This window comes from Phyllobates terribilis, unplaced genomic scaffold, assembly GCF_046119375.1.
Source record: "Phyllobates terribilis strain yellow unplaced genomic scaffold, ASM4611937v1 Scaffold_10__3_contigs__length_209671492, whole genome shotgun sequence".
NCBI classification, from domain to species: Eukaryota; Metazoa; Chordata; class Amphibia; order Anura; family Dendrobatidae; genus Phyllobates; species Phyllobates terribilis.
Genome location: NW_027362770.1, coordinates 160,005,971 through 160,033,218, shown reverse-complemented (window position 1 = coordinate 160,033,218; position 27,248 = coordinate 160,005,971). Strand labels below are relative to the sequence as shown.

At 52.2% G+C, this 27,248-nt stretch overlaps 1 long non-coding RNA gene across 1 annotated transcript in view; it reads right to left on the bottom strand.

The window, feature by feature from the left end:
- Positions 1–2,237: 2,237 nt before the first annotated feature.
- LOC141164187 (uncharacterized) overlaps positions 2,238–27,248 on the bottom strand; it is a 28,119-nt gene continuing 3,108 nt past the window's right edge. Inside the window, exons 2-5 of the long non-coding RNA XR_012250867.1 lie at positions 16,520–16,864; positions 7,392–7,703; positions 3,446–3,532; positions 2,238–2,717 (exon numbers count right to left, since the gene is read on the bottom strand). This is a non-coding gene — a long non-coding RNA (uncharacterized lncRNA). The remainder of the gene's footprint in view (positions 2,718–3,445; positions 3,533–7,391; positions 7,704–16,519; positions 16,865–27,248) is intronic.

The window sequence follows — 27,248 nt, the reverse complement described above, 5'->3', positions numbered from 1 at the left end:
GGTTCTCTCCCCCCTCCCCACTCCAGCCAGGGACATGGTTAGTTGTGCCTGCATAAATGGGAGCACCGTCGAGCTGTCCCCCGGAAATGGGGTAGTGTGTGTATGCAGCTAACTGAGCCCTGGTCCACACTCCATCTTTACCTGGGAGTGGAATATCACACCTCTGGTTGAGGTGCAATACTCCTGTGGCAACTGAACCCTCGGGGCGCCACACAGGTACCGCGTGTGCGGCTTCAGGGTTTAGGTACTGCAGGTGCAGCTTCAGGGTTCAGGTACCACCCATACGGCTTCAGGGTTTAGGTACTGCCGGTGTGGCTTCAGGGTTTAGGTACCACTGATGCGGCATCAGGGTCTGGTTCAGGCAACTCAGGATTCAGGGTAACATTCAGACTAAACAGGTTTGCGGGAATGCGAACAAACTACACATGAAACTAGGAAGGGGGACCTGGCATCATACAGTTGCACACACACTCAATGTAGTGAACTACAGGGGTTGTTCAGGCACCTCCCTACTGGGGAGGGTGCCTTATATACAAGATGCCTCCCAGCTATCAGCTGTGGGCATTTTCAATGTGTGCGCGCTGCCCCTTTACGAACAGACCATGACGGGAACCACACTGTGCAGCCAGAGCAGTGAGTATGTTGGTGTCCCTGCATGGAGGAGGATGGAGAATCATGCAGGGGTGCCAGCATTACCATTACACAGATACATGAATGTACCCGAGGAATGACAATGATTTAGTGATATAACAATATGGCACAGCCCTGATCTCACTATGATCTTTTTGGATTTCATTTGTCAATGCCATGAGATGTTTGTGGGTTATGAATTAGCCCTTGGTCCAACATAATATTTGAATGAGTTGGTTATGTAGCACCCCGAGGGCTCGGCTGCTACAAGGGTATTGCACCTCAACCCAGAGGTGTGATATTCCACTCCCGGGTAAGGATGGAGTGTGGACCAGGACTCGTTTAGCTGCATGCACCACACACACCCCATTTCCGAGGGACAGCTCAACGGTGCTCCCACAGAAGTGCAGGCACGACAGCTTCTGTCCCTGGCTGGAGTGGGGAGGGGGAGGAAAACCCAGTGGTGTAGGAGCAGATAGGGGTGGGTCTCTGGGCATAGGTAGGAGCCCATTGGTTGCTAGTCACCTGGGCTCGGGTGCTAGAGGGAGGTATAAAAGGTGGGCACCATCTTAGGACAGTGTGAGTTCAGAGAGGAGTTCAGTCTGAGGAGGAGTGACAAGGAGCAGAGCTGCTGCATGGGCTCTGCTCCCCAGGCAGGCCTTGTCAGGAGGCCGGGGCCAGAGAGAGAGAGAGGGAAGAAGGAACAGAAAGGAAAGTAAGAAAGGAACAAGAACATCAAGAAAGGCCCAGAGACACGAGGACAGAGGGAACCCTAAGGACCCAGGAGATTGTGGGTGAAGGGCTGGCAGAGCAGGGTACCGGAACCCAAATTGGTGGAGGCAACAAATTCCTCAGCCAAAGACCGGAGGTTGTGACCACATCTTGGTGCGACCCCTCACTACATCCACCAGGAAAGCATACCATATAGGGTCAGGGAAACCGGAGATAGGTTTCGCCAATAGAAGGCCCGAGGAAGCTGGACAAAGGTGGGTCACTGGTGGGGACGGCCAGAGAAAGGAAAAGAAGGGAGCCCTGTGCCACGCTCTGGAATTGCCTGGGAGTTGGTCGAGTCCCCTGCCTGGTGGACGCAGCACGGCTTGGGCAGTCATCGCTTGCAGGATTGGCACGAATAACAACTGTGAGTAAAGCATTGGAAACTGCAACCACACGTCTCTGTGTTTCATCACCGCACCAGCACCATTAGTACTGGGACGCTCACACCATCACTCCCATCATCCACATTAGCTGCCCTGAGGCAATACTTCTCCCGTGGAGAGTTATTCCATACTTGGCTGCGCATACAGCATCAGCCTCAGCGGTCTGCACCACAGCGGCGGTTCCCACTGACCGCAATCCACGGGTGGCGTAGTCGGACATTTGTTATTGCACTAAGACTGCCACTGGTTTGACCACCCTGAGCCACGGACCGGGTCGCCGCCACACTGAGACTACCACCCCCAGCATCCCACCAGAGGCCCGGTTCCGGATTCCCCACACGGCCCAGGGGGCGAGTCAGTTATCTCTGTGTTGTTGCCACACGTGCAAAAGTATTTTGTTTCAAAAATTTTTTATTAATTTTTCTCTTTCTTAATCATCCTTTTTTACTTGCCTTTATTCTTCTCTTCTTTCAACATTGTGTGATAGTGTTTTTGATTGATGACTCTTGAAGGGTGATGTCAAGCACTTACTTGATTCACTATTGTGTGGAGACATGGGCACTTGAGTTTTAGTTTGTTTTGCACTTCAGAACAGATGAAATTAATTTGCTTCAGATGTGTTGAAAGGACATAGATGACTTAAAAATAATAAAGTCAGTCAACCTCAAAGATGAGGTCTGCAGCTGTCAGATGACTGTAATGACACATTATCGGATGTGTCAATGATGATACGCTATTCCAATGACCTGACTGCTGCAGCCAATCTCAAATGACCGAAGAACAGGACTTCATTTTTCCTTATCCTATTGGCTTTCTTGGAAGAAACGTTTTAAGTCACAAATTTAATTTTCATTTTTTCCTAATCTCTGAATATTAATCATTTATTATACTCTCCAGGTTCTTTTGGTCATTAGGACTGCAGGGAACAATCTACAAATAAAAGGAGATGTGAATGTTAAAACAAGATAGCGATTTGAACAATATAAATGAAATTAAAGTGATTATCCATGACTATTATATACCTGTCTGTTCTACCTAGCACCAGCTCAGAGCGGTCAGTGACTGCTCCTGCCGGCGAATCAGTTGCTCCATGTCAACAGAGCAGCTCTTCTTCCGGGCTTCTCTGTCGACAGGGTGTCATGCTGATTGATAGCTGGTTCCCTGCGGTTAGGCATCAGGGAGCTGGCTGTCAATCAGAATGACATCGGTAGTAACACCTCATCAACAGAGCAGAGCAGAAGAGAAGTCGCTGCACTGTCGACGTTGCGGAAGCCGCTGAATCACCAACAAGAGCGGTCTGTGACCGCTCTGTGCTGGCAGAGATCATCGCCGGGCACAACAGGCAGGTAAGTAACAACTACCTGCCTGTTAGTTCTTAGGCCCCTAGTAAAAAAAAAAATTAGTCCTGGGTAACTCCTTTAAATGGTGATAGACTGGTGTCTAGGTGCTGTGTTGTACAGTTCTGTCAAGAAAAAGTTGTTTAACACAAGAAGAGTGTGTCTCGGCAAGATCATCACAATTTACATGGCGTATTTTTCCATATATGCCATGTATTTGCGTTTGAAGAACTTTGCAGTTTTTTTGCCCGTTTTAGTGACGTGAAAACAGAATGAGGATACAGCTAGAGCAGGAAAATATGGAGCTTAAACGAAACTTACATTTATATAGGATTACTACCAAAACTGGTAACAGAGAGATAAATATCCCTCTAATCATGTTTCCGATCCATTTGCTTCTGGCATCATCTATACACCCCGAGCGTGGAGAGAAGGAAAAAAAAAGACAATCAGGCCAATTTTATATATTATTAAATAGAACGTGTCAGCATGAATTTGTAATGGAAAATAAAGACATGGCTGTAATGGCGCTGTAATGCAAATTAAATTTATACCTTTGGTGAAGAAATCCGCTTTGTTTTTGTTTTTTAATCACCATTTGAAGTTTTTTGATAGCTAGAGTTCAGTGCACAGAGGCCGGACTGTGCACTGGGTGTTCTCCTCCCTGTCTGTGATTTCCCGGCCCTCTACCTGCCTCCAGTCTACGAATGCCCTGCCACCTTTGTTTGAAATCTCAGCAGTGACCTATCATTCACAGACCGGATGCAGGCAGAGGGGCCAGGGAATCACAGACCAGAGGCAGGCGGAGGGGCCGGGGAATCACAGACCAGATGGAAGCCGAGGGCCAGGGAGTCTCAGACCGGAGGCAGGCGAAGGTACCAGGGAATAACCTACCGAAGGCAAGCAGAGGGACCTGGGAATCACAGACCGGACGCAGGCGGAGGGGCCAGGGAATCACAGACCAGAGGCAGACAGAGGGGCCGGGGAATCACAGACCAGATGGAAGCAGAGGGCCAGGGAGTCTCAGACCGAAGGCAGACGAAGGTACCAGGGAATAACCTACCGAAGGCAAGCAGAGGGACCTGGGAATCACAGACCGGAGGCAGGCGGAGGGGCCGGGGAATCACAGACCAGAGGGAAGCAAAGGGGCAGGGAAATCACAGACCAGAGGGAAGCAGAGGGGCCGGTGAATCACCTACTGGAGGCAGTCAAAGGTGTCGTGGAATCACCTACCGGAGGAAGGCGAAGGGGCCGGGGAATCACCTACCGAAGGCAAGCAGAGGGTTCGGGGAATCACAGACCAGAGGCAGACAGAGGGGCCGGGGAAACACAGACCAGATGGAAGCAGAGGGCCAGGGAGTCTCAGACCGGAGGCAGGCGAAGGTGCCAGGGAATAACCTACCGAAGTCAAGCAGAGGGACCTGGGAATCACAGACCAGAGGCAGGCGGAGGGGCCGGGGAATCACAGACCAGAGGGAAGCAAAGGGGCAGGGAAATCACAGACCAGAGGGAAGCAGAGGGGCTGGTGAATCACCTACTGGAGGCAGTCAAAGGTGCCGTGGAATCACCTACCGGAGGAAGGCGAAGGGGCCGGGGAATCACCTACCGAAGGCAAGCAGAGGGGTCGGGGAATCACAGACCAGAGGCAGACAGAGGGGCCGGGGAAACACAGACCAGATGGAAGCAGAGGGCCAGGGAGTCTCAGACCGGAGGCAGGCGAAGGTACCAGGGAATAACCTACCGAAGGCAAGCAGAGGGACCTGGGAATCACAGACCGGACGCAGGCGGAGGGGCCAGGGAATCACAGACCAGAGGCAGACAGAGGGGCCGGGGAATCACAGACCAGATGGAAGCAGAGGGCCAGGGAGTCTCAGACCGAAGGCAGGCGAAGGTACCAGGGAATAACCTACCGAAGGCAAGCAGAGGGACCTGGGAATCACAGACCGGAGGCAGGCGGAGGGGCCGGGGAATCACAGACCAGAGGGAAGCAAAGGGGCAGGGAAATCACAGACCAGAGGGAAGCAGAGGGGCCGGTGAATCACCTACTGGAGGCAGTCAAAGGTGTCGTGGAATCACCTACCGGAGGCAGTCGAAGGGGCTGGGGAATCACCTACCGAAGGCAAGCAGAGGGTTCGGGGAATCACAGACCAGAGGCAGACAGAGGGGCTGGGGAAACACAGACCAGATGGAAGCAGAGGGCCAGGGAGTCTCAGACCGGAGGCAGGCGAAGGTGCCAGGGAATAACCTACCGAAGTCAAGCAGAGGGACCTGGGAATCACAGACCAGAGGCAGGCGGAGGGGCCGGGGAATCACAGACCAGAGGGAAGCAAAGGGCAGGGAAATCACAGACCAGAGGGTAGCAGAGGGGCTGGTGAATCACCTACTGGAGGCAGTCAAAGGTGCCGTGGAATCACCTACCGGAGGAAGGCGAAGGGGCCGGGGAATCACCTACCGAAGGCAAGCAGAGGGGTCGGGGAATCACAGACCAGAGGCAGACAAAGGGGCCGGGGAAACACAGACCAGATGGAAGCAGAGGGCCAGGGAGTCTCAGACCAAAGGCAGGCAGAGGGGCAGAGGAATCACAGACCGGAGGCAGGCGAAGGGGCCGGGGAATCACAGACCGGAGGCAGGAGGAGGGGCCGGGGAATCACAGACCGGAGGCAGGCAGAGGTGCTGGGGAATCACAGACCGGAGGCAGGCAGAGGGGCCGGGGAATCACAGAGCAGAGGCAGGCGAAGGGGTCGGGGAATCACAGACTGGAGGCAGGTGAAGAGGCCGGGGAATCACAGACCGGAGGCAGACAGAGTGGCCGGGGAATCACAGACCAGATGGAAGCAGAGGGCCAGGGAGTTTCAGACCGGAGGCAGGCGAAGGTGCCAGGGAATAACCTACCGAAGGCAAGCAGAGGGACCGGGGAATCACAGACCAGAGGCAGGCGGAGGGGTCAGGGAATCACAGACCGGAGGGAAGCAAAGGGGTAGGGAAATCACAGACCAGAGGGAAGCAGAGGGGCTGGTGAATCACCTACTGGAGGCAGGCAAAGGTGCCGTGGAATCACTTACCGGAGGAAGGCGAAGGGGCCAGGGAATCACCTACCGAAGGCAAGCAGAGGGGCCGGGGAATCACAGACCAGAGGCAGACAGAGGGGCCGGGGACTCACAGACCAGATGGAAGCAGGGGGCCAGGGAGTCTCAGACCGGAGGCAGGCGAAGGGGTCGGGGAATCACAGACCAGAGGCAGGTGAAGGGGCCAGAGAATCACAGATGAAGGCAGGTGGAGGGGCCAGGGTATCACAGACCAGAGGCAGGCGAAGGGGCCGGGAAATCACAGACTGGAGGCAGGCGGAGGGGCCGGGGAATCACAGACTGGAGGCAGGCAGAGGTGCCGGGGAATCACAGACCGGAGGCAGGCAGAGGGGCTGGGGAATCACAGACCGGACGCAGGCGAAGGGGTCGGGGAATCACAGACCAGAGGCAGGTGAAGGGGCCGGGGAATCACAGACCGGAGGCAGGTGGAGGAGCCAGAGAATCACAGATGAAGGCAGGTGGAGGGGCCAGGGTATCACAGACCAGAGGCAGGCGAAGGGGCCAGGGAATCACAGACCGGAGGCAGGCGAAGGGGCCGGGGAATCACAGACCGGAGGCAGGCGAAGGGGCCAGGGAATTACAGACCGGATGCAGGCAAAGGGGCCTGGAAATCACAGACCAGAATCAGGTGAAGGGGCCGAGGAATCACAGACTGGAGGCAGGCGGAGGGACCGGGGAATCACAGACCGGAGGCAAGCGGCGTGGCAGTGGAATCACAGACCGGAAGCAGGCAGAGGGACCAGGGAATTGCAGACCGGAGACAGGCAGAGGGGCTGGGGAATACTAATATTTTGTGATTAGCTTCAGTCAAAACCAGGAAAATTGCCATTTTGTTGGTTTATGGGGGGCTTGAAAGTAGTTAAAAATTGCAAAAAATTGTCTTACCTAAGAATAACCAGTCTTACGGCGCAGACCCAATTCGGTCTAGCCGTCTTCTTATGTCTGGTCACATATGTGGATACTTCAAAGGCATAATCGGTGCTTGAAGCGGGTGGCATCTTCGGCATCTCCAGCATGGACTAGGCACCGCAATGTCATAAAATGCTGGAACTGGTCCACGCTGGAGATGTCGAGGATGCTTTTGAAGAGATGGCATCGGTGACCAAAGAGAGGTAGACGACCACGACTGGACATCTGTCTAAATCACTTTCCTATGTAACATACAAAGAAATGTTTCTTACTTTCCAACATCTTTAGAATGATTTCTTTTGTCACGCTATCGGATGGATATGGAGATGTCACACTGCAGCAGTAATTTCCTTCATCTTCTTTAGTCAACCTGGTGATGGCTACTGACATATTCCCCTTTTTGATGTTGCCCAATAACTCATATTTGTCAGACGTCTTCTTGGTCACGTTGCCGTTACTCCAGAGGATAGGATGCAAACACCTAAACTCCCAACAGCTGCCCAGCCCCCAGCACACCGTGTAGTCTTCTTTGTTGGTAGAATGAGTGCAGGGCAGCGTCACATTTTGACTTTATGTTTTTTCATCTGCAAGACAAACAAAGAAGAATGTCCTGCTTTCATATAAAGGGAACGTGTTCTGGGTTTTAATATTTAGCTGCTTCATAGTCATATTACGCCCATATTTCCCAACCTGTGAAAATTGATCTAAAGGAGGGATTATATCTCCAGATTGCCAGCATCAGAGGTGAGTATTAAGATGTTCTACAGCATCTGAGATGTGTATTAGGATGTTCTGCAGCATCTGATATGTGTATTAAGATGTTCTACAGCAGCTGAGGTGAGTATTATGATTTTTCTGCAGCAGAGAATGTGATACTACTGCACCAGAAGGGTGCATTAAATGTTCGGCAGCGTCTGGAATACAATTTTCATGTAATATGTTCCGCAGCTTCTGAAGAACTTCCTTATATAGAGGGACAGAGCACTACATACACAAAGTAATTAAAAAACAATGGGGCAAAATTATAGTCTCAGCATTCATAGAGAGCAAATTACAGAAATTTAATGACACACAATCTATCCAAGCTCTTTCTATACACAACATATGTTCAAAGTTCATAGTTATTTTATTTCCATTGGTGACCCGGCTGATTTCTAGGCGGGAGTCCAGTTTTGCCCCAAGTGCCGGAATATCCTTGGATATGGACTCCACTGTTCTCAGTGATGCGTTGTCTCAGGTCCTTCAGGTCTTTTGGCTAGGTGGTAAAGGGGGTGAGATACACTGAATCCTTGATGTAGCTCCACAGAAGGAAGTCTCAGGGTCCTTGATCTGGTGATCGTGGAGGCCAGAGGAACATTGGAGAAGCACTGTTTTCGGTGAAGACGATCCAACGATCCAGAGACGATCGGTGAAGATGATCTACTGGAAATAATCCAGTAGAGTTTCATTCAGGTATCAGCGAATATTCAGATGGAAATGTAGAGGTGCAATATTCTGCTGACAATGTTTGGCAGATCATCCACATGTCCAAGTAGGAGTGGCCAGTCACAGTTTCATTGGCAAAAAAGAACACATTTACTTTGAGTGAGTCCCTCATATGCTCGATAAGAGTACCAAATTCTAACCTTGGGATGTTTGACCTTCCCATTAAGACGAAGGATACCTCATCGCTGAACACAAGCCTACCAGCAAATTTGTCCTCTTCCAATTGTTGTCTGGTTTCAGGTTTTGCAGAAGATATAATCTATGTGGCTTAAAAAGCAGATGTTTTTCGTGAGATACGCCATACCCTGAGTTCCATACTAGTTAGCCTGGCCAACTTTTTAGGATGATGTTCGTTCACAATTCGAATCCTGCTCACTATCTTTTCCGAAATCTTTGATCGTCCAGTTGGGTTTGAATTGCTTCACTTAACTCAAAATGAAGTTTCCATGTGGAGCACATTTGCCAAATTCATTCTTAAAGTTTCGCTGCACTGTCACAACCGAGCCCGTTCTTTGAAATTCCAACATGCAAAAAGCTTTTTCTCACTTCAATATCACCATCATGTACGCATGTTTTAAATTTGGCTTTTGCGGTCTGTGGCTCCGCTCATCTATGGATGATAACAAGATTCGGATAGTAGATTGTGATATTGAAATAAAAATTATTTACAGAGCTCAGGATATTCCCGCGGTGTAATACAATAGGGAACTGCTGTTTACACCATATGTGAATGTGGTTTTGAAACAATTATAGTTCCTTGTTTCATGATATTCCAAGAAAAAAAAATAAGTACACTTTTTCTCGTGGTTTCCAAAAAGTACCAAAAATAAATAACACAACATGATCTAAAATATTGGGTTAAACTACATAGTGTGAATGGGATTTCAGAATATCACATGATTACTGTGTAATATCTAGCAACTAAAGCAGCAGAAGACATGTTGTTCATGGAGCCTTGTAAGATCTGCAAGGCAGCACAAACTTTCTTGAGTTGCTGAAGCACACTTGCCAACGTTTCACAGCAAGTATCCTGAGGGTGTATCTATTTCAAGTGCATGAAGCCACATCTCATTTTTAGGTGAATCCCTTGTAGCCCCATTCTCATTCCCCATCTTCTCCATACTCCTTTTCTACTTCCTTCTACACCACATTCGCTTACTCCCTAAATGAAGAATAGCTGGTTTCAGAAGGTTTCGGGTAAGTTTGTCAAAGCTCAGGATATTGGCTAACTCTTACTGGAGCCTGGGAGGTGTCTCCTCATTCCAGGATCCACCTATAAGTTCCAGCAGAGTTGGTAAATATGCTTTAACCCCCCCTTGATATGCAATAACATGTATATATAACAATTCACAAAGAGGTAGGGTCATAGGCGGATTATAATGAGGGCAATCCGGGCTACCGCCCGGGGCCTCGAGTCTCCATGGGACCCGGGGGGGCTATGGCCGGATTGCCCTCATTATATCTGCGGCCCCGCGGGACATACCGGCAGACAGTGGCGGGGGGGGGCCCGGACCACTCCCCCAGCAGCGGTGCACGGCCGCTGCTTCTTCTTCGGCCGGGCCAGCACTGCAGCAGTTAACTTCCTTGTGTGCTGGCCCAGCCGCGTCACTGCTAGGAGACACGGCCCTGTGCGCGGCCGTGTCTCCTAGCTGTGAGGTCACGCAGTGCGCGCCCGGCCTGCACTGCTACTTACCACTGGAGAGGAACAGGAGCCAGGAGGACTGGAGCCGAGCCGGGGGATGGTGAGTGTGTGTGTGAGAGAGAGTGTGTATGTGTGAGAGTGAGTGTGTGTGTGTGTATGTATGTATGTGTGTGCAGGCAGATATCATTGTGTGATGTCTGTTTATATGTATTTTTGTGTTTCAAATGTGTTTATGCGTGTATGTATATGTCTGTATATGTTTGTGTGCGTGACTGCGTGCGGCCTCCTGCTGAGTATAGATGGCGCCGTGCGGCCTCCTGCTGTCTCTGGAGGGGGGGCCGTGCGGCCTCCCGCTGTGTATAGATGGCACCGTGCGGCTCCCTGCTGTGTATAGATGGCTCCGTGCGGCCTCCCGCTGTGTATAGATTGCTCCGTGCGGCCTCCCGCTGTGTACAGATGGCTACGTGCGGCCTCCCACTGTGTATAGATGGCGCCGTGCGGCCTCCCGCTGTGTATAGATGGCTCCGTGCGGCCTCCCGCCGTGTATAGATGGCTCCGTGCGGCCTCCCGCCGTGTATAGATGGCTCCGTGCGGCCTCCCGCTGTGTATAGATGGCTCCGTGCGGCCTCCCGCTGTGTATAGATGGCTCCGTGCGGCCTCCCGCTGTGTATAGATGGCTCCGTGCGGCCTCCCGTTGTGTATAGATGGCTCCGTGCGGGCTCCCGCTGTGTACAGATGGCGACGTGCGGCCTCCGGCTGTGTATAGATGGCGCCGTGTGGTCTCCCGCTGTGTATAGATGGCTACGTGCGGCCTCCCGCTGTGTATAGATGGCTACGTGCGGCCTCCCGCTGTGTATAAATGGCGCCGTGCGGCCTCCCGCTGTGTATAGATGGCTACGTGCGGCCTCCCGCTGTGTATAGATGGCTACGTGCGGCCTCCCGCTGTGTATAGATGGCTACGTGCGGCCTCCCGCTGTGTATAGACGGCTCCGTGCGGCCTCCCACTTTGTATAGATGGCTACGTGCGGCCTCCTGCCGTGTATAGATGGCTCCGTGCGGCCTCCCGCTGTGTATAGATGGCTCCGTGCGGCCTCCTGCCGTGTATAGATGGCTCCGTGCGGCCTCCTGCCGTGTATAGATGGCTCCGTGCAGCCTCCTGCCATGTATAGATGGCTCCGTGCGGCCTCCTGCTGTGTATAGATGGCTACGTGTGCTCAATATTGAGTCATACAATTAATGTAAGGCTATGTGCCCACGATGCAGAAATGCTCCGGATTTTTTTTGAGCGTTTCTGCATCTCCCTGGCAGAAAAAACGCATGCGGATTGTACATGCGGGTTATACATGCGTTTTTCCTGCCAGGGACATGCGGATGTGCAGCATTCTTCACATGCATTTCCGCATGCGGGTTGACAAGCGCTTTCCAAGCGATTTTAGCATCACTTGGAAAGTGCTTGACAACTTGGTCACACTATATAAATCCATGCAACCGGCATGACCGTAAAAGAATGGTAAAAAATAAATATATACTTACCTTCTGATGGCCTGCCGACGTCAGCGGTCGCGTGACCCGTCACATGACTAAATGACGTCACGGCAGGACCATCGCGAGCTGCCGGCAAGCCAGAACGCATCGGATAAAGACACCGGGGGCCATCAGAAGGTAAGTATAATATTTATTTTTTATTTTATTCTTTTTTTTACAGGTTCTATGGTACCCGGGTCCGGAGGAGAGTCTCCTCTTCTCCAAACCCGGGTACCATCCGCACATTGAAACGCATGGATTCTGCATGTACAGATGCAGTCTTGCGGATTACATGCGGTCCAATGCAAGTCAATGGCGTCGCGCTTCCGCAAAATAATTGTTAGTGCTGCGGATTTTTCCGCAATGATAATCCGCAGCGGAAATTTCCGCAGCATGTGCACAGAACATGCGGATTATCATTGGGGAACATGGCAGACCTTCTACCAAGCGTTTTATAAGCGTTTCCGCAGCGGAATTGCCGCTGCGGAAACGCTTAAAAAAACGCATAGTGGGCACACAGCCTAAAAAAAATTATTATAATTAATATTGTGGCAAATTAATTTCACATGAACTATCACATGATCTATCACAGGGGATCATGTGACATGTCACGTGATACATCAGGTGTGTGTGTGTGGGGTGGGGGGCCCGCGCCTTCTAAACTGCCCGGGGCCCTTGCTACTCTTAATCCACCCCTGGGTAGGGTCTAAGGATTTATCTTGGCACCACAGCTTCATGCCTAATTGGCTCGCCGCCTCCCTCTGGCTCTGGTCTTCTGTCCATGTTCATCTTCAATCTTAGGCACCTCTGTCGCTGATGAGGCGTCCAGCTATGTCATATCGTCACTAGAGATGAGCGAACCTGAACAGAAATGTTCATTGTTCTGTTAAATATTAATTACGGATATTCATTTTATTCTGAATTCTGTACCATATATTGCATACTATTGCATCAGCCATCGTGCTAGGGTTTCTAGATGACATGCACTATTTGTGTATTTTTAGTTCCGTGCCATATGCAGAAGAACAGGTGCTATGGGGGGGGGCTATATAGCCCCATGTTAGTGACAGGGGGCGCGCTCTTGCCATTTCACAGGACACTGGACGAGGATCTATGTGTGAAGGAAACAGCTGCCGATGTAGGCCCAAGGAGACACGTGCTTTAACCGGACACATGGTGTCATCCTGATACACGTGCTGGACACAGACAGACACAACCTACCATTCAGGATCCCAGGAAAAGATGGGTGAATCTCAACTATTAAGCTAATTATGGACAAATGGACAATCACTTTGTAACTATTTAACTATTTTATGTAACTACTGCAATCATTCTTTTTAATGGACAATCTAAGAATAAATCGATACATTTTTTTATAAGAATATCGTGATATAGTCTGTGATCGATCGCATCTGATAAGAAGTCCTCGATAGAAAAATATACGGAAATAAGTATTTTTTACACGTTCGCACCAGACAGTCACTGTCCAAGGCTGAATGCCGAACACAGACTTTCCCCAGAAGTACATTGCAGTGATCGGGGTTCTGGGGTAAGTCCATGGCAGAGAAAGATATTTTTTTTCTTTCAAGTTTGGGTCTCCTTTATTTTCAATGGGATGCGGGTTCTACTTGAATCGAACTTTGACTACAGTTTGGGCCGAGTACCAGCACCCGAACTTCCACCACTCCTCTCATCCCTGGTCGTCACATAATGCTTCATTGGCAGGACACCATTTTGGTCACCCATGACTTTGCTTGATTCACGTGAATCAAATCACAAAAACTTCAGGTTCCCGGTGAATATGGCTTTTTGGGAATTCAAAGTGAATTTATTTTGACTCAAATTGATTCATTAAACCTCTAGTACGGACATGTTCCATAAAGCCATACTATTGTGACCATGCATTTTTATTGGGATGTACTGTACCTCTCTCTAATTTTTCATGGTAACCATGGTAGCCAAAATGACACCCTTTTATGAAGGCAACGTATGCATTACTTGGCCACAGTCACAGATTTGCTAGGACTATCCCCATTTATCGGAAAATAGTCCCACCAAATTTGGAGATGGGTCAAAAAAGGGTGAAGTTCATGCCAACACCACTTATAAATGGAAAGCCCTGGGTTGGATCATTGATGGGTACAAAAATATCCCAAAATTGCCAACGTCTATGTTGGTAACTATGACTGTATGTGAGATTAGGGGCTGCCAGCAGCGTCGGACTGGAGTACCTTGGGCCCACGAGAGAAAAATAATTCTTGGGGCCCACCATGCAGTATATATACACAGGACACATCCCCTATATACTACACCGCATGGGACACATCCTTTATATACTACACCACACAGGACACATCCTCTATATACTACACCGCATGGGACACATCCTCTATATACTACACCACACAGGAGACTCAGCCTCTATATACTGCACCACACAGGACACATCCTCTATATACTACACCACACAGGAGACACATCTTGTATATACTACACCACACAGGACACATTCTCTATATACTACACCACACAGGACACATACTCTATATACTACACCGCATGGGACACATCCTCTATATACTACACCACACAGGAGACTCAGCCTCTATATACTGCACCACACGGGACACATCCTCTATATACTACACCACACAGGAGACACATCCTCTATATACTACACCACACAGGACACATTCTCTATATACTACACCACACAGGACACATACTCTATATACTACACCGCATGGGACACATCCTCTATATACTACATCACACAGGACACATTCTCTATATACTACACCACACAGGAGACACAGCCTCTATATACTGCACCACACGGGACACATCCTCTATATACTACACCACACAGGAGACACAGCCTCTATATACTGCACCACACAGGACACATACTCTATATACTACACCGCATGGGACACATCCTCTATATACTACATCACACAGGACACATACTCTATATACTACACCACACAGGAGACACAGCCTCTATATACTGCACCACACGGGACACATCCTCTATATACCACACCACACGGGACACATCTTCTATATCCTACACCACATGGGACACATCCTCTAGATACTACACCACATGGGACACATCCTCTAGATACTACACCACATGGGACACATCCTCTAGATACTACACCACACGGGACACATCCTCTATATACTACACCGCACGGGACACATCCTCTATATACTACACCACATGGGATACATACTCTAGATACTACACCACACGGGACACATCCTCTAAATACTACACCACATGGGACACATCCTCTAGATACTACAACACAAGGGATGCATCCTCTAGATACTACACCACACAGGACACATCCTCTAGATACTACACCACACGGGACACATCCTCTAAATACTACACCACATGGGACACAGCCTCTAGATACTACACCACACGGTACACATCCTCTAGATACTACAACACAAGGGATGCATCCTCTAGATACTACACCACACAGGACACATCCTCTAGATACTACACCACACAGGACACATCCTCTATATACTACACCACACGGGACACATCCTCTATATACTACACCACACGGGACACATCCTCTATATACTACACCACACAGGACACATCCTCTAGATACTACACCACACGGGACACATCCTCTAAATACTACACCACATGGGACACAGCCTCTAGATACTACACCACACAGTACACATCCTCTAGATACTACAACACAAGGGATGCATCCTCTAGATACTACACCACACAGGAAAGCTGACAGATCCTCTTGTTTAAAATACTACTCCACTTCAGGGTATTTACCTGAGGGGCACTTTGCACACTGTGTAACCCCTTTTTACCTAGGGCTCCTTCTCCACTGTGTCAGCTCCTAAAACTCTGTGAGCCCCCTTCCCCACTGTGTCACCCCTTAATACTCTGATGGCCCCCTTCCCCACTTTGACAGCCCCTAATACTCTGAGGGCCCCCTTCCCCACTGTGACACCCCCTAATACTCTGAGGGCCCCCTTACCCATTGTGTCACCCCCTAATACTCTGAAGGCCCCCTTCCCCACTGTGTCACCCCCTAATACCCTGAGGGCCCCCTTCCCCACTGTGTCACCCTCTAATTCTCTGAGGGCCCCCTTCCCCACTGTGTCACCCCCTAATACTCTGAAGGCCAGCTTCCCCACTGTGTCAATCCCCTAAAGAGCTGCAGGCACAGACACACAACAGCTGATCGGAAGACAGCAGATCTCCGATCAGCACAGAGTCAGCTGTGACTGTGCTGACTCTGTACCAGTAAGCATGCACTGCTCTCTGAGGAGCAGTGCGTGCGACAGTAATCAGTATGGAAGCTGGCAGGCCATGTGAAGGAGCTGCACTTCACATGTGCCAATGAGCAGTGCAGCCGGGAACAGAATTAAATGCTCACCTCTCTCTAAGGAGGGTGCACGTGGACAAGATACAGGAGCAGATAGGCGCAGTCAATGTGAAGGAGCTGCGCATGACAAATGAGAAGTGCGGTGGGTGGGCGGGTCCTGGATGGACGGGCCCACCGGAGGATTCTCTAGTTATCCAGTGGGCCAGTCCAACCCTGGCTGCCAGGATCATTGTGTCCTCGGTATTGACTCTATGCCTATGACAAATCATGTGCAAGAAGCATCAGACAATGATGGCTCGTATTGTCTGGGACAGAAGAAGCATTTTTACATAAACATGTAACACACAAATACTTTTGTCCTTACTTTCCACAGTCTGCAAAATAATTTCTCTTTTCACATCTTTGGATGATCCTGGGCTTGACACCTGGCAGCAGTAATATCCTCCATCTTTTACAGTCAGGCTGGTGATGGTCAAGGATGCATCCCCCTCTGTGATGTTTCCCAGTAGCTCATATCTATTCCATGTCCTAGTGGTAACTTTGCTGCCACTCCACTTAAAGATTGCATCAAAACAACTAAAATTAGAGCAGCCCCCTCTTTTCCAGCATATTTTGGTCACTTCTTTTCTGGCGGTAAATATACAGGGCAGAGTCACTGTGTCAGACATCGATCCGGACACCTTTACAGCTGTAGCGGTGATAGTTGCATCTTGAAAATAAGATATGAAAAATTAAAAATTGTGACTTAATTTATATTTATGAAAGGAAAAACTTTGACCAACTAAAGTAAACCTTTCAAAGGAACAGAATAGCTCAACCGAGCTCTGTCGTCATCAGAGACCAAAGATGGGAGTAATATACCATATATGAGTTTGTCGTCTGTCTTGGAGGAGATCAACTCTTATCTGAGCACCTCTGACCCCCAGAAACCTATAGTCAAAACTTTTAACATGTTTCTATGATCTGTCAAAAGTTTTGTGAAGGTTCAGTAGCATACTTAGCTGCTGACACCGATGTGCCTCTGGGAGGCCACTGTCGTGAAGAATAGTCTACGTTTGGACATCAGGGCACTGTCTCATGGTGAAGCATCCTAAAGCTACACATAAAAACTGTAACGGGTCTGGGAGGCGGAACCTCTGAGCAACTATACAAGGGGGCGGTCCTTGTAAGGAAGCGGGTGGCTCCCGGGGAAGACGGGCAGGTAGTCACGGCAAGCGACAGGGACAGTCTCTGGGTAGAAGGGCAGGTAGTCACGGCAAGTGACAGGGACAGTCTCTGGGTAGAAGGGCAGGTAGTCACGGCAAGTGACAGGGACAGTCTCTGAGTAGAAGGACGGGTACTCATGGCAAGTGACAGGGACAGTCTCTGGGTAGAAGGACAGCAGGCAGGTGGCTGGTGAGCGCTCCCAGGTGAGCGGGCGAGAGTCTTTGGACAGGCAGGTGGTCACAGCATGTGACGGCTGAGCCTCCAGGTAGGCTAGCAGGCAGGTAGCAGGTGAGCGCTCCCAGGTGAGCAGGCAAGAGTCTCTGGACAGGCAGGTGGTCACGGCAAGTGACAGCAGAGCCTCCAGGTAGGCTAGCAGACAGGTAGCAGGTGAGCGCTCCCAGGTGAGCAGGCAAGAGTCTCTGGACAGGCAGGTGGTCACGGCAAGTGACGGCAGAGCCTCCAGGTAGGCTAGCAGACAGGTAGCAGGTGAGCGCTCCCAGGTGAGCGGGCAAGAGTCTCTGGACAGGCAGGTGGTCACGGCAAGTGACAGCAGAGCCTCCAGGTAGGCTAGCAGACAGGTAGCAGGTGAGCGCTCCCAGGTGAGCAGGCAAGAGTCTCTGGACAGGCAGGTGGTCACGGCAAGTGACGGCAGAGCCTCCAGGTAGGCTAGCAGGCAGGTAGCAGGTGAGCGCTCCCAGGTGAGCGGGCAAGAGTCTCTGGACGGGCAGGTGGTCACGGCAAGTGACAGCGGAGCCTCCAGGTAGGCTAGCAGGCAGGTAGCAGATGAGCGCTCCCAGGTAAGCGGGCAGGCTGGTCCATAGACAGACTGACAGGTGTCGGAAGGCAGACCGTCGGACCGCAGGCTTGCAAGCAGGTAAACGGATATCAGGCAGGTATCAAGCAGGAATCTGGCAGGTGACTGGCAGGTAACTGGTAACGGGACCTGAGGGCTGAAGCAGAGTGAAGGCTTTGCAACAACATTGCTCGGGCACCTCCATTTTGGAGGAGGTGCCTTATATATGGTGAGGTCCTCCGGCCCCTTTAAGAGAGGGGGAGCGCGCGCGCGCGCGCCCTAAGCACAATGGCCGGGAAGCAGCGCGCGCTGCCAGCAGAGCGGGAGGAGGACGCCGGGCAAGGAGTGGAGAGGTGAGGGGAACAGCGTCCCTGCCTAGCAGGAAGCAGGGACGTCGACGCTACAGTACCCCCCCCTTTAGGCCCCCCCTTTTTTAGGCCAGACAGAAATTTATCAAGGATGAGAGGGGCATGGATGTTCTCCCGGGGCTCCCACGTTCTCTCCTCAGGACCAAACCCCTTCCAATCTACCAGAAAAAAGGTTTTTCCTCTTACCCTTTTGGTGGCCAGAATGTTCTCTACCTCAAACTCGTTTTCAGCGGAAACCGGAGCAGGAGGCGTACCTGTAGACTTGGAAAAAGAGTTAAGTACCACGGGTTTGAGGAGAGATACATGGAAGGAGTTAGGGATCCGCAAGTTGGCCGGGAGTTTCAATTTATAGGCCACTGGGTTGATTTGTTTGATAACTTCTAGTGGGCCGATGAACCGAGGCCCTAACTTGTAGGAAGGAATCTTGAGCCGGACATACTTGGACGAGAGCCAGACTTTATCTCCAGGACGGAATTGTGGAGGATCCAGGCGTTTTTTGTCAGCGTGTTTTTTCATCCGCTCGGACGACTGAAGGAGTGCGGATCGGGTACTCTCCCAAATGGAGGAAAATTTGCTAACGAGAGATTCCGCAGCCGGATTGTCCACCGAGGTGGAGACGGGAAATGGGATCCGAGGATGCTGACCGAAGACTACAAAAAACGGGGATCTGGAGGAAGATTCGCTCTCGTGATTATTGTAAGAGAATTCGGCCCATGGCAGGAGATCCACCCAGTCTGAATGGTGGGCATTAACGAAGTGCCGGAAGTAACTGGTCAGGATCTGATTGATCCGCTCCACTTGACCATTGGACTGTGGGTGGTATGCGGAGGAGAAGTCCAGGGTGACGTCTAGCAGCTTACATGTGGCTCTCCAGAAGCGTGAGGTGAACTGAACCCCACGATCCGACACGATGTGGAGGGGCAGGCCGTGGAGACGGAAGATGTGGCGGATAAAGTCTTTAGCCAGCTCGGGTGCAGACGGGAGGCCTGGCAGGGGAATGAAATGAGCCATTTTGGAAAAGCGGTCAGCGACCACCCAAATGACCGTACAACCGGCAGAGACAGGGAGATCTGTTATGAAGTCCATAGCCATATGCTGCCAGGGGGCAGCAGGTACTGGAAGAGGAAGGAGGCGACCGGCTGGCAGGTGTCTCGGAACCTTGTTGCGGGCGCAGGACACACAGGCAGAAACAAAGTCTATTACGTCCTTGTGCAGGGTAGGCCACCAGTAGTGCCGGGTGATAAGCTGGAGGGTCTTTTTCTGACCGGCATGGCCAGCAAGCTTAGACGAGTGACCCCAGTGTAGGATCTTCTCCCGATCAGGTACCGTTACGAACGTCTTACCGGGAGGGAGACGATTTAGACTCACGGGGGTCACCTGCATTACTCTGGCGGGATCGATGATGTGTTTAGGTTCCTTCTCAAGATCAGACACCAGGAAGGATCGGGACAAGGCGTCAGCTTTGATGTTTTTGTCAGCCGGGCGAAAATGAAGAACAAAATCAAAGCGAGCAAAAAACAAGGACCACCGGGCTTGGCGCGGGTTAAGTCTCTGGGCACTCTGGAGGTAAGCCAAGTTCTTGTGGTCCGTGTAAATTATTACCGGGTGAAGAGCCCCCTCGAGCAGGTAACGCCACTCCTCCAATGCCAGCTTAATGGCCAATAATTCTCGGTCTCCTATAGAATAGTTGCACTTGGAAGAGGAGAAGAGTTTGGAGAAGAAGCCGCAAGTTACCATTCTCCCGGAAGACGATTTTTGGGTAAGTACCGCTCCGGCTCCAGAGGAGGAGGCGTCAACTTCCAGGAAGAATTGCTTGTTGCCGTCCGGGCGATACAGCACCGGGGCGGAAGAGAAAGCCTGTTTTAAGGAAAGAAAGGCTTCCTCAGCTTCGGGCGGCCATTCTCTGGGATTAGTGCCCTCACGGGTGAGCGCAGAGATTGGGGCAGTCCGGGAAGAGAAGTGCGGTATGAAGAGGCGGTAGTAGTTGGCGAAGCCCAGGAACCGCTGAATAGCCTTCAACCCCTCTAGTCGAGGCCACTTCTCGATGGCAGACAGTTTCTCAGGATCCATTCGTAGGCCGGTCTGAGAAATTATGTAGCCCAAAAACGGAAGCGAGGTCTACTCAAAGAGGCACTTCTCATATTTAGCGTACAGGTGGTTCTGCCTGAGCCTGAGCAGAACCTGACGAACATCCCTCCGGTGTGTGGGGAGATCCGGAGAGAAGACCAAGATGTCGTCCAGGTACATCACTACGCAGGAGTAGAGAAGGTCCCGGAAGATGTCATTGACCAACTCTTGAAAGACGGCGGGAGCGTTACAGAGACCGAAGGGCATTACCAGGTATTCATAGTGGCCGTCCCGGGTGTTGAATGCCGTCTTCCATTCATCCCCCTGACGGATACGGACCAGGTTATACGCCCCACGGAGGTCCAGCTTGGTGAAGATTCTAGCCCCCCTCAGACGGTCAAATAATTCCGGAATGAGCGGAAGGGGGTATTTATTCTTCACCGTGATCTGGTTAAGGCCTCTATAGTCTATACAGGGACGGAGTGAGCCATCCTTCTTTTTGACGAAGAAGAAGCCTGCTCCCGCCGGGGAAGTAGATTTCCGGATGAATCCCCGGGCCAGATTCTCCTCAATATATTCTGACATGGATCGGGTCTCAGCAGCGGACAAAGGGTAAATGCGCCCACGGGGAGGAGTAGCGCCGGGCATCAGGTCGATTGGGCAGTCGTATGGTCTATGAGGGGGTAATGTCTCTGCCTCCTTTTTATTAAAGACGTCCGCATACGACCAATAAGGAGCCGGAAGACCAGGTAGATTGGCTGGAGTAGGAGAAGGACGGACAGGATGGACGGGAACTAAACAAGTCTTATGGCAGTCCTGTCCCCAGCGAAGGACTTCTCCGGTCTGCCAATCAAGCACGGGTGCATGTTTCTGAAGCCAAGGTAGGCCTAGCAATAGGGCGTGAGAGAGTCCAGGCAGAACATGAAAGAAGATGCTCTCAGAGTGCAGCATTCCCACCTGCAGGGTTATGGATTCGGTGATGAGTTGGATGGGATGTGGTAAGAGGCCCCCATCCACGGCAGCGACAGATAAGGGTACAGCTAGAGGTTTGGTGGGAATGCGGTATTTCTCTACCAGAGACTGAGAAATGAGATTTCCGGCAGCTCCAGAGTCAAGTTGGGCTAGTTCAAAATAACGGTTCTCCCCGCAGATGATAGAGACCGACAGCAACAGAGATGGAGAGGGTTTACTCTTGTCTAGGACGACCTCTCTGAGCGATCCTAGACACAGGCGTTTCCCGACCTCTCCGGGCAGGAACGGATCCGGTGCTCCTTACTGTCACAGTAGAAGCAGCTCCCCTCGGCACGGCGTGACTCTTGACGGGTTTTGACCATCTTGGTCTGGTCGACCTGCATAGGCTCGGGTGAGTGCGCCTGGGGAGTAGCGGGAGAAGGGACAGGTTTCTGAAAGGTAGGGGCTAGACGTGGAAACCTCCTCTCACGGGTGACCTCTTTGGCGCGTTCCTGGAACCGGATGTCAATCCGGGTGGCAAGAGTTATTAAGTCGTCGAGAGTGGTAGGTATGTCCCGACCGGCGAGTTCATCTTTAATACGGCCGGACAGACCCTCCCAAAAGACAGACACCAGGGCGTCGTTATCCCAGGCCAGCTCCGAAGCAAGGGTACGGAACCGTATGGCATATTGGCCCACGGTGAGATTTCCTTGATGGAGGCGTAGCAGAGATGATGCGGATGAGGTCTTCCGTCCGGGTTCGTCGAAGACTTTCCGGAAAGCCGTGAGAAAGGCTGGCAGGTTGGACACCAGGGGGTCTCCTCTCTCCCATAGAGGATTTAGCCAAGCCAGTGCCTCCCCCGTGAGATGGGACATGATGAAGGCTACTTTGGCCCGGTCGGAGATAAACTGGTGGGACAGGAGTTCAAAGTGCAGGGTGCACTGGTTTATGAAGCCCCGAGCTTGAGCGGGGTCGCCTCCGAAGCGAGGAGGTGCAGAAAGCCGGGGTCCGGGGCAGGATGCCATGGTATTGGTGGGCAGCGGCGCTGCCGGGCTGCGAGTCATGACACTAGCGGTGGCTGCTGGTGGAGCAGTCAGAGTGTCCAGGCGAGAGTTGACATTCCGCAGATGACTCAGGATGGACTCCTGTTGGGACCTCTGACGGGACAGTTCATGACATAGGTCCGAGAGTGAGAGAGCTTGGGTGCCACCGGGTTCCATGGCCCGAGCAAACTGTAACGGGTCTGGGAGGCGGAACCTCTGAGCAACTATACAAGGGGGCGGTCCTTGTAAGGAAGCGGGTGGCTCCCGGGGAAGACGGGCACGTAGTCACGGCAAGCGACAGGACAGTCTCTGGGTAGAAGGGCAGGTAGTCACGGCAAGTGACAGGGACAGTCTCTGGGTAGAAGGGCAGGTAGTCACGGCAAGTGACAGGGACAGTCTCTGAGTAGAAGGACGGGTACTCACGGCAAGTGACAGGGACAGTCTCTGGGTAGAAGGACAGCAGGCAGGTGGCTGGTGAGCGCTCCCAGGTGAAAGGGCGAGAGTCTTTGGACAGGCAGGTGGTCACGGCAAGTGACGGCAGAGCCTCCAGGTAGGCTAGCAGACAGGTAGCAGGTGAGCGCTCCCAGGTGAGCAGGCAAGAGTCTCTGGACAGGCAGGTGGTCACGGCAAGTGACGGCAGAGCCTCCAGGTAGGCTAGCAGGCAGGTAGCAGGTGAGCGCTCCCAGGTGAGCGGGCAAGAGTCTCTGGACGGGCAGGTGGTCACGGCAAGTGACAGCGGAGCCTCCAGGTAGGCTAGCAGGCAGGTAGCAGATGAGCGCTCCCAGGTGAGCGGGCAGGCTGGTCCATAGACAGACTGACAGGTGTCGGAAGGCAGACCGTCGGACCGCAGGCTTGCAAGCAGGTAAACGGATATCAGGCAGGTATCAAGCAGGAATCTGGCAGGTGACTGGCAGGTAACTGGTAACGGGACCTGAGGGCTGAAGCAGAGTGAAGGCTTTGCAACAACATTGCTCGGGCACCTCCATTTTGGAGGAGGTGCCTTATATATGGTGAGGTCCTCCGGCCATTGGCCGGGGACTCCTTAGGACGGCGCGCACGGTCCCTTTAAGAGAGGGGGAGCGCGCGCGTGCGCGCCCTAAGCAGAGTGGCCGGGAAGCAGCGCGCGCTGCCAGCAGAGCGGGAGGAGGACGCCGGGCAAGGAGTGGAGAGGTGAGGGGAACAGCGTCCCTGCCTAGCAGGAGGCAGGGACGCCGACGCTACAAAAACCTTCTAAAAGTGGTCCGCCTTGGAGATCTCCCCTTAATACCATGTTCCGAGAAAGTTGGCAAATGTGCTCTTAAAGAGAATTTGTCATCAGTAGGGATGAGCGGACCCGTGGAAGTTCGGGTTTTGGTACCGAACTTTAGTTCAAAGTCCAGAGCTGTACTCAAACTTGAACCAGAGCTCGAAACCCATTGAAAACAATAGACATCCGAACTTTGGATTTGGAAAAAACGTCTCTCTCTCTCGTCCCCCAGAACACCGAACATTAACAAGGCTTTCTTGGAGAAGTCCATGCACTAACTGTCCTGTACAAACCCCAAACTTTTAACATCTCTAGTCACCAGTTTTTTGCTACAAGAGCAGCATAATAATGAGGCAGAGACCCTGATTCCAGAAATGTGTCACTTACTGGGCTGCTTAGTGTAGTTTTCTTTTTTAAATCATTGTTTTATGAGCAGGACATTATCACAAGAGGACTAGTAAACCTGCTGACAAGTAGTCCGACCACCACGCTCCCACCACTGATTTGTAGCTCTCTGCCTATGCACAGTGGGTGAGGTTATACAGGGCTCAACAGTCAGAGAACTGCTAGATCTGCAGCAAAGTGTGATTTTCTAAAAACTGCAGCAAGCAGCCCAGTAAGGGACACATCACTGGAATCAGGGTCTCTGCCCCTAGATGATGATGCTCTTAGACAGGGTAACAAAAACCTGGTGATAGATTCCCTTTAAGTGTTTAAATCACTGCATTAGGAAAAGTTTTGCAACTTTTTAAAATTCTTGTAATACTCAGTGCATCCAAGACACAACAGACCACTGGCGACTCTTTTGGACCCCAGGTAAAAGAGCATATCTACTATATAATTGTCTTATCCCGTCTGTCTGTCTGTCTGTCCTGGAAATCCCGCGTCGCTCATTGGTCCGGCAGCGGCCAATCAGCGCCGCGGGATTTCTGAAAAAAGATGGCGGCCGTTAGCGGCTCATTTGGCGGACGGAGGTCAGCGGCGATGCAGCGGGGACATGAGCGGCGCTAGCAGCACAACTATCCCGACCGGCGCCGCTGACCTCCATGCGGCTAACGTCGGAAGATCACTGGCTTGGCCTGCTGATCTCCCGACAGCAAGTGTGAACGGAGGACCGTGGAGCGGCGCCGCCGGTCGGGATGCTTCTGCTGCGAGCAGCCGCTCATCTCCCGGCTTCTCGCAGCAGAAGGAGCCGCACAGGCAGCGCTGCTCCCCGGTCCTCGCTAATACGGAGCCGCACAAGCAGCGCCGCTCCCGGGCCCACACTAATACGACGCTGATTGGTCGCGGTGGCCGGCCGCGACCAATCAGCGAGATGGGCGGCAAATTTAAACGCCGCTGTGCTGATTGATCGCGGTGGCCGGCCGTGACCAATCAGCGAGATGGGCGGCAAATTTAAACGCCGCTCTGCTGATTGGTTGTGGTGGCCGGCCGCGACCAATCAGCGAGATGGGCGGCAAATTTAAACGCCGCTCTGCTGATTGGTCGCGGTGGCCGGCCGCGACCAATCAGCGAGATGGGCGGCAAATTTAAACGCCGCTCTGCTGATTGGTCGCAGCCGGCCACCGCGACCAATCAGCGTGATGGCCGGAAAACTTAAACGCCGCTCTGCTGATTGGTCGCGGTGGCCGGCCGCGACCAATGATCGAGATGGGCGGCAAATTTAAACGCCGCTCTGCTGATTAATCGCGGCCGGCCACCGCGACCAATCAGCGAGATGGGCGGCAAATTTAAACGCCGCTCTGCTGATTGGTCGCGGCCGGCCACCGCGACCAATCAGCGATATCGGCGGCAAATTTAAACGCCGCACTGCTGATTGGTCGCGGTCGCGGCCGCGACCAGTCAGCGAAATAGGCTGCAAATTTAAACACCGCTCTGCTGATTGGTCGCGGTGGCCGACCGCGACCAATCAGCGAGATGGGCGGCAAATGTAAACGCCGCTCTGCTGATTGGTCGCGGTGGCCGGCCGACCGCGACCAATCAGCGAGATGGGCGGCAAATGTAAACGCCGCTGTGCTGATTGATCGCGGTGGCCGGCCGTGACCAATCAGCGAGATGGGCGGCAAATGTAAACGCCGCTGTGCTGATTGATCGCGGTGGCCGACCGCGACCAATCAGCGAGATGGGCGGCAAACGTAAACGCCGCTGTGCTGATTGGTCGCGGTGGCCGGCCGCGACCAATCAGCAATATTGGCGCCAAATTTAAACACCGCTCTGCTGATTGGTCGCAACCACCGGCCGTGACCAATCAGCGATATTGGCGCCAAATTTAAACACCGTTTCACTGATTGGTCGTGGTGGCCGGCCGCGACCAATCAGCGATATTGGCGCCATATTTAAACACCGCTCTGCTCATTGGTCGCGGTTACCAGTCACGAATAACCAGCATTATTGGCGACAAATTTAAACACCGCTCTGCTGATTAGTCGCGGCCGTCACCAATCACCATTATTGGCGCCAAATTTAAATAACGCTCTGCTGATTGGTCGCGACCGCCGGCCACAACCAATCAGCATTATTGCCGCCAAATTTAAACCCCGCTCTGCTGATTGGTCGCGTTCGCTGGCCGCGACCAATCAGCATTATTGGCGCCAAATTTAAACCCCGCTCTGCTGATTAGTCGTGACCGCCGGCCGTGACCAATCTGCGATATAGGCGCCAAATTTTAACACCGCTTTGCTAATTGGTCGCTGTTGCCGGCCTCGACCAATCAGCGATTTTGGCGCCAAATTTAAATACCGCTCTGCTGATTGCGCCCGGTCGGCCGCATACATATTCTAGAATACCCGATGCGTTAGAATCGGGCCACCATCTAGTATCTACTATATAATTGTCTTATCCCGTCTGTCTGTCTGTCTGTCCTGGAAATCCAGCGTCGCTCATTGGTCCGGCAGCGGCCAATCAACGCCCGCGGGATTTCTGAAAAAAGATGGCGGCCGTTAGCGGCTCATCTGCGGGAGGCGCTCATCTCCCGGCCGGTAACAGCAGAAGGACCTCGACCGCCGGACCCATCTGCGGAACAGAGATGCAGCCGGGAGATGACCGGCGCGAGGCGCTCATCTCCAGGCCGGTAGCAGTGGAAGGACCGCCGGCGTCACTGACCTCCATGCGTAAGGGAGGACCGGGGAGCGGCACTGCGGGTCGGGATACTTCTGCTGCGAGCGCCCGCTCATGTCCCGGGTTCTCGCAGCGGAAGTACCCACACAGGCAGCGCCGCTCCCCGGTCCTCACCAAGACGATTCAATGATTGGTCGCGGTCTTCGGACCCGACCAATCACTGATCTTACTGCAAAAGTTAAACACTACTGTGTTGATTGGTCGCGGACCCTGCCCGCGACCAATCACCGATTTGGGCGCCAAATTTAAATATCGGCCGCGACCAATCACCGATCTTGGCTCCACATTTAAACACCGCTGTG